This window comes from Castor canadensis, chromosome 13, assembly GCF_047511655.1.
Source record: "Castor canadensis chromosome 13, mCasCan1.hap1v2, whole genome shotgun sequence".
NCBI lineage: Eukaryota > Metazoa > Chordata > Mammalia > Rodentia > Castoridae > Castor > Castor canadensis.
This window is the reverse complement of record NC_133398.1, coordinates 1,476,466-1,490,799: the sequence shown is the minus strand read 5'-3', so window position 1 is coordinate 1,490,799 and position 14,334 is coordinate 1,476,466. Positions and strand designations below refer to the sequence as shown.

General features: G+C 54.1%; 1 protein-coding gene across 2 annotated transcripts in view; it reads left to right on the top strand.

The window, feature by feature from the left end:
* Nacc2 (NACC family member 2) overlaps nt 1–14,334 on the top strand; it is a 71,439-nt gene that overhangs the window by 22,469 nt on the left and 34,636 nt on the right. The window contains exon 1 of one of the 2 annotated variants that reach the window (XM_074052822.1): nt 13,009–13,164. The exons of the other annotated variant lie outside the window; for it this stretch is intronic. The gene's annotated coding sequence lies outside the window, so the exon portion shown is untranslated. Of the gene's footprint in view, nt 1–13,008; nt 13,165–14,334 lie in introns of those variants that run through there. 2 annotated transcript variants of the gene reach the window in all.

The window sequence follows — 14,334 nt, the reverse complement described above, 5'->3', positions numbered from 1 at the left end:
TTAAATTTATCCATACAGTCATAATTCACGTACTGTATAATTCAGTGGCTTTTAGTATATTCAGTTGTGCAGCCATCACCACAATCAATTTTAGAACATTTTCATCACTACCCCCCGCCAAAACCAAAACAACAAAAGCAACCCGTACCCATCAGCAGTCATGCCATTCCTCTGTGCCTCCCTGACTCTCAGTGCTTCCAGCTCTAGGCAACCACTAATCTTTTATGTCTGTAAACTACCTGTTCTGGACATTTTGCATAAACAGCCATTGATATGTGGCCTTCAGTGACTGGCTTCTTCCCCTTGACTCGGGGTGTGTGAGGGCCACCACGGTGCAGGATGTGTAAAGAGCCTCATTCCTCTTTGCTGCAAGCAATGCTGTATTGTCTGACTCGTCCATATTTTATTTATTCTTCATCAGTTGATGAACATTTGGGTTATTTCCACTTTTTGGCTACTTTAAGTGATGCTTCTAGGAACACACATTAGTAGATATTTGTGTGGATATAGGTTTTCATTTGTCTTGGCTGTATTCCTAGGAGTGGAATTGCTGGGCTGAATGGTGATGCTGTTTTCCAAAGCGGCGGCACCATTTCTCACTCCCACTGTTGTCCTCTCTCTGCCTCTGTCTGTCTGTCTTGTGCGGGAATGGAACCCAGGGCCTGATCACATGCTGAGCACACATTGTACCCCGAGCTACCCCCACAGCCCCTCCTGCGGTTGTCACTTGAGTTTGGCTGATGGTAAGAAGTGTTTCTTCAGGTGCACATTGACACTTGTGCGTGTTCTTGGGAGAACGTGTCTCAGATGCTTCACCCGCTTTTTGGTTGAGTTATTTGTGTTTTAGTGCTGTGTCATCAGTGCTGTTTGCACATTCTGCACCCAGGCCTCATCAGAAATGGTTATCAGATGTCCCCTCCACTTACTGGTTTCTATTCACTTTATTGATGGAGTCCCTTGACACACAAACGTTTCAGTATCGATGAAGTTTACCTGGTTTTCCTCTAGCCTTGCTTGTGCTTTTGGTGTCATTTCAAAGAATCCATCACTTACCTCAAGGCTGTAGAGATTTACCCTGGAATTTTCCTGTAAGAGTTTTGTAGCTTCTTAATTTTAATTTTTTTGACAGTACTGGGGCTTGAACTCAGGGCCTCACGCTTGCTACACAGGCGCTCTGCCATTTGAGCCTCTCCGCCAGCCCAAGTTTTGTAGTTTTAGCTCTTTGATGTAGACCTTTGATTCATTCTAAGTTAGTGTTTATGTATGGTGTCAGGTAAGAGTCTACCTTCATCCTTTTGTATAGTCTCCTGTTCAAAGATCGTATTTTGAAAAGACCATTTTCCCCTCATTGCACGGTCTTGACATCCTTGTTAATGAGTTGACTGTAGACGCATGAATTCATTTATAGGCTTGCCTGCCTCTTTCAGTGATTTAGATCTGTTTTTGTATCAGTACCCCACTGTCTTGACTACTGTAGCTTTAGGGTAAGCTTGGAAATCGGGAAGTATGAACACCCCAGCTTTGTTCTTTTCAGTTTTATTTTGGCCATTCTGGATCCCTTCCACTTCCATCTGAATTTCAGCATCAGTTTCTCAGCAGAAGCCAGCTGGCGTTGACAGGGACTGTGTTGAGTGTACAGGTCTTTGGGAGAGCGTTCCCATGCCAGCTATGTTGGATCTCCCAATCCATGAGCACAATGTGTTTCCACTTGTTTGGACCTTTCATTTATTTCAACAAAATTTTGCACTTTTCAAAGTTGAAGTTTTTTACCACTGTTGTATTCAGTTTAGTCCCAAGTACTTTGCATTTTTGTGTCAATATAATGGAATGGCTTGGTTAATTTTGTCTTTAGGGTGTTGATTTTTGCATATTGACCTTACATTTTGTGATCTGCTTCACTTACTCCATTCTAGTTGTTTTTAGTTGACTCCTTAGGTTTTTCTGAGTATGAGAGCATCATCCACATCAGTGGTCCTTTCTCTTTTCCACCTTTGTGCTCCTGCTTCATTTTCTTGACTAACTGCCCTTGTGCAACCCTCCGGGAAACACTGAGTAGCATAGTTGGGGGCGTCCAGTCTTCTGTTGAGATGGGGGCAGTGGGGCTGGAGATGGGACTCAGTGAAAGCACGTTCCAGCCCCCTGCACTGCAAAAAACAAAAACAGAAACAACAACAAAAAAAACCAACCAAGCAAAAAGGTGCTGCTACCCCTTAATGGCTGAGGAAGTTCTTCCAATTCCACGTTGGTGAGTGCTTTTCCTGTACTGAGTGGTTTGTTTATTTTTGAGTAGGAGTCTCACCGTGCTGCCCAGGCTAGTCTTGAACTCCTGGGCTCAAGTTGTCTTCTTGAATAGCTGGGATTACAGCTGTGAACCACCATACCCGGTTAAAATAGTAAGTTTTAAAAACTTTATTAACCAATCAGGACCCAGTTCTTTAAGAGGTTTTTGTAACCTAGTGAGAGAGAATACCCTTCCGAGGCAGGGAAGATGGGGTAGATGGAGGGTTCATCTGTTACGGGTGCTCTGAGAACTAAAACTGCAGCCTCAGATCAGAGGTAACAGAGTGGATCACCTCTGCTCAGAGGCCTTATTTTCAGTGAACACGAACTGTTCCATTGATGGAGGAGCAAGCAAAGATGGGGACAGGACTGGGTCTCTCCTCCTCCCTGCAGAGGTCAGCTCACAGGTCTTAGGGCATCGGACAGTCCTGTGGTGCTGTCATTGCTCATTCCTGTTTCTCGCCATGGAAAAGGGATGTGGTCCAAAGCACACTTAGAGAGGACACCAGCAGATCCACGGACTTAGCCACCAACTGGAAACAAAAACAGTCTCAAAAATTAGAGATAATAACAGATGGATGAGGCCATTGATGGCCGAGGTCTGCTGCTGTTTGGGATCACTCGGGAGATTGTGAGAAGGCAAGCTGTGTTCAGCTCAGCCTCCGTGGCTGTCAAAGCTGAAAAGATTCAAACAAGCTGGGCAGGGCGGCACACGCCTGCAGCCTTGGCTACTCAGGAGGGTGAGGCAGGAGGATTGCCTGAGGCCAGGAGTTCAAGGCCAGCCTGGGCAATATAGTGAGAAGCAGGGGTTCAATCCTCAGCATTATAAAAAGAAAAAAAAAAAACCCAGTTAAAACAAGATTCGTGCAAGATACGAAGTGAGTGTGCACTGTGTATGTAACTCACAGTGAAGGAACTGGTGGCCTGCAGAGCTGGCTGGGAGTGGCCATACTGAGGTGTTGAGGGGACGCGCTGGGCCAGGCCTGAAGCTGTCCGTGAGTGGACAGACAGTCCAGGTGAATAGTGAGCCAAAAGGACATCCTTGGAAACAGTGACACATTGATGAATGACCTTTGGCATAAGGCCAAAGCCAACATTTGGTGTGTTTTGTTTTTTAAATAGGGCCTTACCAGGTAGCTCAGGTTGGTCTCGAGCTGGCAGTCCTCCTGCTTCAGCCTCTAGGGTGCTGGAATTACAGGTGGGCCCTACCACAGTTGTCTCATCCTCAGTTTTTTAATAATATTTCTTAACAGTTTATTGACACCTGGACTTGACTATGTGTGTTTCAGGTGACCCCCATTCCTTGCTTGATTGTCCCAAGCCTACCAGCCCCTCTCTGTCCTGTCTGGTGAGGAGTGTGTCCCCACCCTGTCCCCGGTGGTATCAGGTGGGTCTGGGGTTAAGCCTGTGTGCAGGTGTAGCACACTCTCCTTGCCCCGTGGTCAGCCACTCACCCTCCCCAGCCTGGATCTGCACCTCCCTTCCTTTCCCTGTCCTGGGGAGTGAAGTCCTTCCCTTTGCTTCTACCTGAATTCCCAGGTGACCCCTTTGTGGCCCGAGCAGGTGAGGATGGCTGGCCCTGAGGGGAGGGTGGGCTTCAGCCTCTTGGTGTGTAGGTCAAGAAAGACCATCTGGATATGTGGCCCTGCCCAGAAGGCACCAAGGATATTGGAGCTAGTGTTGGAGGGTCCAGTGGGTGGAGCCTTTGGTTCCTCCCCAAACAGGCAGGAAGATGCCATCCTGGCATCTGGCAGAATGTGAGCTCAAACCATGGCTTTCCTGACCCTAAGAGATCTGGAGGTGTTCAGGGGAAGAACAAGGTGGGCCAGGCCTGTGCGGGAGTAGACTCATGGCACAAGTTGCAAGGTGGGTTAACCCTGCAGAGGAGCAAACCATGGCACAGTTCTTCTTCTCAGCCCCTGAAGGGAAGGTAGTTCCATCCTAATTGGCCCTTGTCCTGCCCTGTGACAGGTGGACTCAGGCCAGCAGATACCCCCCCCCTGCCTTTCACCCTTCCTCCCCACAGTCTCAGGGCCCCCTGTGTCGGGCTGGCAGGATGCAGTGGGAGATGTGGCAGAGATGCTGAGTACCTGGATGGCTGGATACCTGGATGACCAATGTCTGATGGGTGGGAATGGGTAGGGGAGAAGTGAGCCCCAGGCCTGCAGTGGTGGAGACCAGTCCTGTCAGGACTTTAAGGTCTCTGGGACTCAGTGTCCACTTTCTGTGTTTTCCATGCCTTTTCCCTAAGAGTGACCTGGCCTTGAGAGTGTTCTCGGCCCTAAGTTACACCTTGAGACCTGACAGGGCTGTGAGTGTCTGGTGGCAGGTCTAGCAGGCCTTGACCTGATTCTGGGGGGACCACACACATGGCCTTTCACCCCTACACCATGGCTTATCAGCTGTCCTGGTGGCCTGGACCTTCCTGGTTTTGGCTTCCGTCCTAGCTGGGCGGTCTGCTTCCTGCACCTCAGTTCTGTAGAGTCAAGTAAGTGCCTAAACCCCGGGCACTTCTCTTTCATATGAGAAGAAACATATGAAGTGGCATTGTCCAGAGACCACCTTTCAGCAGGGCTGTGACTGACCTCTGCTTTGGGATGTGGCCAGATGGTGGCCTTCTCCACTAGGGACTGAGTCCTGAGGGCTGATCTGGGAGGAGGCAGTTGAAAGGCATCGCGCCTTCCAGCAAGAGCTGTCTGGTGCCTCTGTTCGCTGTGGGAATTCCTAGGCCATAAAGTTGTGAAAGTCTGGTGCTCATATTTATGGCCTTTTTTTCATAGCAGTAATTACCTTTTATGGCCCCAGCTTACAGCCCTGCCCAGACGCTCCTCGTGCTCCTAAGCCCAGGGCAGGACCCCAGCTCTCCCCGTATCTCCAGACTCCAGGGAGTGTCAGGACAGCTCTGTGAGATGAAGGTTTTGTGGTTAAGACCCGCACTGGAGCACCAGAACCTCTATATGCAGCCTTTATTTGGCCCCCAGGATTCTTGCTGCGTTATTCGTATTTCCTTTAATTTGTGGGATTTCTAGTAAATGGGCTTAAAAATAGCTCTGGGCGTGCTGCCAGGGCAGATGCGGGCAGCAGGCATCTCTGCGCCTCCCTCTCCGATGGCGAGTGGGGTTACCCTGTGCCTTCTGCAGGTCCCCGAGGTGGCCCCCCATGCACCCTGAGAGGGGCCAGGTGTAGCACCCCTCTCCTGGACCCAAGATCAGGTGGAATCTTGGCTGCAGCTGAGGATGGGGACCAGGGTTGCCTAGGATGTGTGCTAAGCACGTAAAAAGGCAGATGGGGGTTTGTGGGTTGGAATCTGTTTGAGGGGCAGGGACTTCCTGTGGATCCTGACAGAGGTAAGGCTGAGTGGAGGGCTGGGAAGAGCTGGTCACACACAGAGAGGACCTGGACCTGGGACCCAGAGTCTGACCTTGTGGCTACTTGAGAACCTGACTCACTGTTTGGCTGGGTTTGTTGCTGGGCCTGCTGACCTTTGATGCTTGGTGAAGAAAAGCCACACACCCCTTGTTTAATGTCTTACAGACCCCAACAAGCCCCTGCCCCTAAGTATCTCTGAGCCACACCCCAAATGATGAAGTCAGAAGGCACCTGCAGCCAGCATGCCCCTTCCAAGCCTGACACCTACAGGCTGTGCTCTCTGGGATTCTTTCCTCTCACTCTATGAGGGTGTGAGGCAGCTTTTGCACAGGCCATGTCCCCTTGTCTTTCTTGGCACCTTCTTCGACACCTGGAGTGTCCTTGGGGACCTGCTCCAGACAGGCCTAGATAGGTGTCTGGATGCTGAGATCTGCTTTGACCTCTCCAGCCCCCACCCTTTTGCTCAGCTCTGCTGGCTCCTGTGCTGCTCCAGTTTGGGAGGGGGGTCGCTAGAGATGTCCCTGAGGGCAAACTTGTGGAAGGTCCACATGGGAAGATGCCCCTTGGCTTGGGCCTGGTCCAGGGCTCACTGGGAGGTAACTTTGCCTGTGCCCTGGGGTCCCAGCTGCACTGTTGCCCTCAGGCCTGTGTAACCAGTTTCACTGCCACCCATGAATTAGTGCCACATGTTGTAATGTGGATTCCTGATTGAATCTCACTGACTGGCCTTTGTCCCTGCTCCTGTGCCTTCCTGAAGACAGAGGATGGGTCCAGAGGCCAGAGCTGACCCCTACACTCCCAGGGCTGGAGCCCTTAAGGGACTGTGCTGCCCTTTGGGACTGGGTGGGGTCAGGTGACTGTGGGCTTGGTGCTGTACCCAGAATCCTCCAACCCCCATGGTTCCCTGCCCACAGTCAGGCATTGCCCCAGGGGCCATCCAAAGCTCCCTGTGGTGGGAGTCAAACTCCACAGAGCTGAGGAGGCTGCAAGCAAGGTACAGCTTGGGGGCTTAGTGTGGGTGGTGATGGAAGAGGCCCCTCCTGCACAGGTGCCTGCTGCTCCTTCTACTTGAATCTCCCTGCCCAGGCCTGGCACCAGTTAGGGCCTGGGGAGGGAGCCTTGGCTTGGTGTCAAGCCCATCAGAACAGGGGAAGGGAGGCAGGTGACTGTTGAGGTGTAGCAGTGGAGCCCCTGACTGTCAATGGTCTCCTGTTCCTGGGGCCAACGGGTGAGGTTGGTGCATGGCCTGGGTCCTGTGGGTCACTACCACTAGCAGCCATCTTGCCAGGGACACAGAGGGGGGGAGGTGCCTGTGTTGTGCACCCCCCCCCACCAGCAGCTGATTTAGTGCTTCTGTGTCGGCCTGATTTACATTAGATTTTTAAGCATAATTAGAAATGCAGGGGATCTTTGTGTCTTACCTCGCCTCCGACTATTTATGGCATGATATGCAGATGAGGAGAGCTATGAATATTAAAGATGGGGTGTGCGGGGAAGTGGCTGTCTGTAATGAGTTGGGTGACCCACTGCCCACCACGCACCGGGAACCTCCCTGCACCCACCTCCCCTGCAGCACCTGGGATCTGGCTACTCTCAGGACCCCCTTTTCCCCCCATGTGATGAGGGTCAAGGTCACAGGTGCTCCAGGACCTTCTGACGACCCACAAGAGAAAAGGGGATGAAGAAGGCCAGCTGTCCCTGCTCTTGGCTGCCCAGCGCCCCAGGCTGGGAACAGGAAGCCCCGGCTTCAGCTGAGGAGGGCGGAGGGAGCAGGAGTGCAGGGAGCTGGTGCTGGCTTTTTAAGTTATTAAACTATGCCCGAGGGAGACACTCTTCAAGCTTACGTTATTTAAATTACAAATACGGGTGAGGGAAATGGTTGGCTCCTCTCAAAACACTGCTCAATTCTTTGAAAACCTTCTGGAGCTGTTCTGTGACTTGTGGGAGCTTTGTGCATTGCACGGGCTTGGTGGGTCTGTAGGGCTAGGAAGCTGGGATGGGCTGTGGGCTCCTGACAGCCATTCCCAGCCCACTCCTCCCCTTTCTAAGAGAGAGCTGCTGATTCTGTAGGTTTTCTTTGCCCATGTAAAAGAGTCTTTCAAAAGGGACAACCGAGCGTCCTGGGCTGGCGATTGTGCCTCAGGTGGACAGGGTCTGTTAGAAGGTATCACCTGCTTGCATTGTTTCCCATGGGTGGCAGCTTCGGCTGAGTCACACAGATCCCTTGACTGGACGCTCTGTAAAGTGACACCCAAGCCTGGTGCCTTTGGAGTGGAGACCTGGAGAACCGCTGTTGTCTCTGCAGAATATCCTGCTCACCCTGCCCCTGTGGTCCTGCGGGCTGGTGGGGCCTGGCTATTGGTGGCCTCCCTGTAGTCTGGGCTCTGGGTGGTCACAGCATACATGCTTATGCCACCCTCTGGCCAGTTTTGTCTCATTTTCCTGAGGACCATTGTGGGGCAGCTAGGGGGAAAGACTGATGTGCAAAATTTTGAATTTGCGGGTTCTGGCACGGTGCCTTTCTCTCGTCTGGGGAAAAAAAAAAAAAAGGGCTTCCAGGCAAACATTTGTTGGTGCAGTTAAAACTGGCTTTTATGTTGATGCTGGTCCAGGCCTGTGGTCTGGGGTGGAGGCTGTCCAGGGCCTGTGGAATGAGAGCCTTGCCTGGGTGGCCTTGTGTCAGCAGTCCAGCTCCTCCCTGCCTCCCACACTGGGCTGGTGGTCTCACCCTGACCCTGAAGCTGGGGAGGCCTCTGTGCCTCCTTCCCTCCTCCAGTTACAGAGGCTGAGGAGGGCTCTCCTCTCTGCAATAGGGACACAGGGACCTTGGGCAGTCCTGGGCCCATCACCCCAGGTCCTCACTTACTGTTCTTGCCATTTGATGCAGGGTGTTGACTGTAGGAAGCTGGGGAGTGTGCTGACCAGGTGTGTGGGGCTCAGGTCCTGGCCCAGTGTCTCCTGGCCCTGAGGCCTCACAGAGAGCCCTTTCTGTGCCTCGCTTGTTCCACCTGCAGGGGTGGGGAATGGGTGAGCCTACAGCACATTTGCTTGGTGGGTTGTCTGGGGACTGTGGTAAGAAGGTCTTGGCAGTTGAGACCCTGCCCTGCAGCACCTGCTTCTGCTCGCCTGGGTCCTTGTGGGTGGCTTGGTGTGTCCATTAGCAGTGAGGCCTGGGCGGCCCAGCTCTGCCTGATGGTGTCTTAAAAATTTAATGCAAACCTCAGGGCAAAGCCTGGTGCCTCGCCCAGCTCTTCAGGGACCTGGGCACACCCAAACCAGCAGCCTGGACCCTAGAAGGGGCTAACTTGGGGCCCTACTTGCCCCCATCACCCCTGGTAGGGGCAGAACTTGGTTTGTTGAGAGGGGATGGGAACACAAGCAGACTCCCTATGCCATCCCCAGCCTTTGCTGTGATTGAAAACACTTGGTCTGCAGGCAATGTCCCCAGCGAGCCCTGGACAGGCCCTATTCCTGGAACCCCACCCAGTCCTGTGTGTGCCCGCCAGCTCGTGGAGTAGGTTTGCCTGCAGTTTCTATCTACTGACCTGGGGACAGTGCTTCCTCTCACCTACCAGGCTCCATTGCTGACCCTTGATAACGCGTTCTTACTGATTTCCAGGCTGTGTTCGCTGGAGGTGGCAGTGCTCAGAGCTGCCTGACAGTGGCTGCTTTCAGGATGGCCCTACCTGGGGAGGGGCTCCCTCTTCCACAGGCTGTCTGTGTTGCATTGCCTTCCTCCCCTCCCTCCACAGCTGTGGATAGTGGCTGTGCATTTGCTGAGGCCCAGAACCTCTTATTAGATTGGTAAAATTAAATCCTGTAAAATAATTTTACTTAATTTAATCTCTTCTCTTTCCCTCGCTGGTAGTGATCCTGTAGATGCTAAGCACCATCCTTCCAGTTGCTGTGTCTTTATTTAGCAAGTGTGGTGGAAGCCCAGGTTAGGGTGGGGACAAGTTCCACCAGACTCTGGACAGCACTCTCAGGCCATGGAGCCAAGGCCGGCTGGGGGCCTGGGAAGTGTCACCCCTTCCTATGACCAGCCCATCCCTGTCCCTCTCCTCTGGGATGCCCTTGGGTAGGCTGGTACCTGCTGCACAACACCTGTACCTCTTGGTGTGTTGGGTTTAGGTGTGCCTGAAGTCCTTCATGGCTGACAGAGAACTTGTGTCCTTCTGCCTCTGTGCACAGGCGGGTGTGGTCCATCCCTATCTCATCCCCGTCTGTCCCCTTCCTCAGTAGGTTGTTTCTCTCAGCCACCTGGGGGTTATGCTGCCTTTAGGGGTAGCTGGGATCCTAGCCTCCCTCCATCCATATTTCCTTATCCTGAGTGTCTGCATGGGGCCAGGGGATCCCAGGCTGGCACAGTAGTGGGACCTGGACTTGGGCTCTGGATTGTTTTCATGGATTTCCCAAAATGCGTTCCATTCTGAAGTCCATTGGTATAGAGTTCCCCCAGTGCAGTGGCTTTGAGGATGACTGGGGTAAACAAAGCTAGAGATCTCCTGACTGTTTAGAAACTTTCAGAAGCAAATGGACATTCTCACCCTATAGGGCAAACAGAACAGATAGCCTTGCTTGGGAAGCAAAGAGATAGGGGATAAATCACAGAAAAGCAAGGATGTCTCTGAGAGAGGCTGAACGCCACTGTGCCAGGAGTGGTAAGGAGGCCCTGGTGTTCTGGGAGCCAGGTTCTCAGTCCCTTCCCCTGCATAGACAGCCCTGCTGCTGCTCACGGCCCACTTAGGCTGGAGGCCGGCTCTGCCAGGCCTCAGCTCGAGGGTCAGCCTGGCCTGTCCTGCTTTCCCAGCCTTGGGGGCGAAAGCTAAGCCTTTACTTTATTCTTCTCTCCTAAAGTTCGGCTTTGTTCTTGTCCCAGCTGAGGCTTCTAAGAAAGCAACCTAAAACCAGCCCCTGTCCAGTTCTTGCAGGCTGGGTGCAGGCCCCAGCTGTGCCAGCACAGGTGGCCTGAGGACAAGGTTGCAAAAGCACCAGTTGTCCTCGGTCTCCAGGGACTGAGTCGGCCTCATCACTTTCTGGGGAAATAATAGCCCCTTCTCTGGTTGAGATGGTTTTGCCCTGGGCCCTGGGCGCCAGCCCTTGAGGTATGGTTGCAAATGCCCACCTTCCCAGGTCACAGCAAGATATAGACATTGCCAGCCTTGCCTGTGGCTGGCTCAGGCTGAGGGCTTCACAGATCCTTTGTATTCTGTCCTCAGGAACTATACTGGGGCCACCCTGACCTCTGGTTTACAGTCAGTTGCTGATGTGGGCAGGACTAGGATTTCAACCTGGCCAACAGGCCAGTGCCTGCTCTGTTGGAAGGACAGGCACAGGAACCTTACCCTGTCCTCTGCTTTCTTGAACCTTATTGCTGGCCAACCTAGCCCTAGGCAGTTGGGACACCCCTGGGGCCCATGCAAAGTGCACATTTGCTGGCCTTCACCTACCCTGGCCAGACAGATCATCCCCCACCCTCACAATGGCAAGAGAAACCCTGCCTGGTGAGGTGGTCCTGTCTTACTGTCCTTGAGCTGAGGTCATCTGCAGCAGATGCCAGAAGCTCTCTGGGAGGCTCCTAGCAGTGGGCACTGTAAGTCTGTGAGGGGAGGCAGTCCCTCCCTCCAGGCCATGTGTCTCTGGGCAGCACGGCCCCTCTCCAGCCAGGCCTGGCAGTCAGTTGCCCACCAGGCCCTGGGCACACAAAGTCTTGTCAAGCTTCTGAGGGATACCTGGTGGACCTCTGAGAGGAAGTGGCAACTAAGCAGGGTGGTGAGGGTAGAGGGTCTGTTCCAGGAAAGATGTGGCTGGAAAGGTGACCCTGTGTCTCCTAGCCTAGCTCCCTGTTCCACAGAGGCCAGCTCTTCAGTGGAGCTGAGCGTGATTATCTCTGTTACACCCATTCCCCACTCCCCACCCCATGATCATCCTGAGGGTTAGCATGACAATATTATGACAATCCTGAGGGTAGGAGGCAAAGAGGATGGGGCACAAAGCCTTCCAGGGCCTTGTGTGCAAGGCCTGCTGGGTGGCTCGCACACCTGGATTTCCTTCTGCCCCTGTTCAGCAGCTTTTTGTCTGTCATTCAAAAGCAGAGACCACAGTGTATAAATAGGGAGACCCCAGGTGGCATTTTCTTTGTCTCTGGATGCCTCTGAGGGGGCACTGAGAGTAAGGGACCGGGTAGGGCCACTATCTCCTGCCAGGCCTCCTCCTCCCCACCATCCTGTGTGACCTGGAGGGCAGTGGTGGTCATGATCAGCTACAGTGGAGTAGACTTTGCCGCTCTAGCCTCAACCCTGTCCCTTCTTGAAGATGGAATATGTTCTTTCTGGGGCCACAGTTGGTGGCAGATTTTTAGTGTTCTGCCCCAGGGCTGTCACAGTTTAGCAGGTAGTGTGAGCTCGCTAAAGGTGCTCACCCTTTACATAAGCAGTGCATGTCCTAGAAAAAGGGTCCCTTTCAGGGTCAGGTGCAACACTGAGAACCCTCCTCAGACAGACAGCATGTCTGTGCTTCATTATTGAGAAGTGGTCTGCACAGAGACCAAGGAGCAGGTAGAGCTCATGTCTTTGCTGGGAGGGCTGCCAGGCCACAAAATTGCTCTTTTCTTAAACATCTGGCAGGGATAGGAAGAGTGGGATGGGGAAAGTCCTGGTGCTGGACCAGCTGGGCCTGCTGCTTTGGGACCCGTGGCCAGCAGGGAACATGACTGAGGCTCCACAGAGTAGGAAGGAGGCAGGCAGGGTTCTGGCCCTTCCTGTCTGCACCTCTTCCTAGTTCCCCTCTTGCCATCCCCGGCTGTGCCTGTTCCCCTTCCTCGCCCTGCTGTCCCCCGTCCATCTATCCAGACCTCTTTGCCCTCGGCTTGGGCCCCTTCTTCAGCCTCCCGTATCCTGGAAGAGTTAAGCCAGTGACTCTGCAGACTGTTTGGAATAGTTTAAATGCTTTGACACTGGGTCTGTGCAGGATGGCAGGCAGGCAGTGTACTGGGTAATTCATATGCAAAACTGCACTATAAATTTCCAGGCTGTCTCAGTTGCCGTGGCACCACGTACAGTACAGTATTTCTGCCATCTTTGTTTGCATTGCAGTGAGTCATCAAAAGTCTGTCTTGCACCAACACCCGGAGCCGTGCATTCCTCTGGCACCAACGCGCCACTGTTTTTAAAGCTGGGGCTGGGAGCTGGCATTTACTTCAGTTTCCAAATCAAAGGCGGCTATTCATTCCTGAGAGCTGCCTGAATGTTCGTCTGCATCCGGCCGCTTCATTGAGATGCTGCGCGCTGCCCGGGAGAGCTGGCCTGGGTGCAGCTGAGCTGCGGCCGCGGAGCCCAGCGCCCAGCTCTCTGCCCACCCCCCCCCCCACCCCCCAAGCTCCTCCAGCGCTCCCCACCCCAGGGCTCCGGCTCCGTTTGCTGCATTCCCGGAGCAGCTGGCGGGCGGGCGTGTGTGCCGGGAACCTGCCCTGCCAGGCTGAGCGGGCAGTGTCGGCCGCCGGCCGCAGCGCTGAAGGTAGGTCTTCCCTGCCGCCGGTGTCCCGTGTCCGCGGGCCAGGCCGGCAACTTCTCTGCAGCCAAGGCACTGCGGGCCTCCCCCGGGCTGCGCCCACCTGCCCAACTCCTGGCTGGGAGTGGCTCCGCCCTCCTCCCCCTGGCCACCCGCGCCTCTGCGGCCGCCTGCACTTTCCTGTGGCGGGACACAGCGGCCCTTTGTGCGGCCCTGCAGAGTTGGGCTGGTGCCTTCTTCTCTGGCTGGCCCCCGCCCCCCTCAACAGAGTCGGTACTGATAAACAGTGCTGCCCGCCCTCAGCCCCAGCCACTGGGCGTCCTCCCTAGACCCCTCTAGTTACCTGAGATGAGTCCGAGCCACAGGGATTGGCCCATTGGAAGCAGGGGCTGGAGGGAGGGCATCCCTGCCCAGAGCTGCGACAAGCTCCAACTCCTGCTTCTGCTGAGAGAGAGTCCCTGAGGGCGCCTGGGACCTGGGTGGGGGTCTGCCACTGCCGGGGAGGCTGGAGTCACCCCGGGAGGACAGAGCACCTTAGAGTGCCTCTACTCAAGAGAGAGGTCCCTCTCCACCGGGGGAGGAGCGGAGGAAGGAACTGGCCAAGTTCTCGAGACTTAGTCCACCAACCCTGGGGTCCCTCCCAGTCTGCCTGGGGAAGCTCAAGACTAGGTAGGGGCACAGGACTGGGACAGCTGCTGAGAGGGAAAAGCCGAAAAACAAACCTGAAAGTAAACACCTCCAAAAGACCTCTGAGCTCTGGGATTGGGCCCTCCCCCAGGAGACAGTGGAGCCAGGGGCTTCTTGGCAGCCCAGAGAACTTTTCCCTTTTCCTGGAGAGGAGTTGTTGCCTCCGACTTCCCCCAGCATCGCCCTCTTCCTCCCCTCCCAGCCCACCCAGGTGACTTGTCTGATCTCTTGTCTCCTGGGGTTTGGCTCTGCCTGTGCCCTCTGTAGATGTGGGTGACTGAAGCCCCACCCTGAGGGTCTCTAGAGAGCAGTTCCCAGCAGGGACAGGGGCTTGGGGTTCGCACCCTCCTCTCAGCCAGGGTCCTGGCTCTGAGACCCCGGAGTCCTTCTCTGGGGTTGTCCTCTGGGCAGAGGTTGGCATAAATTCTTTCTTTGCCTTTTGTGGGTACTGGGGGATGGAGACAGGCCACAGGACAGTAGCATTGTCCA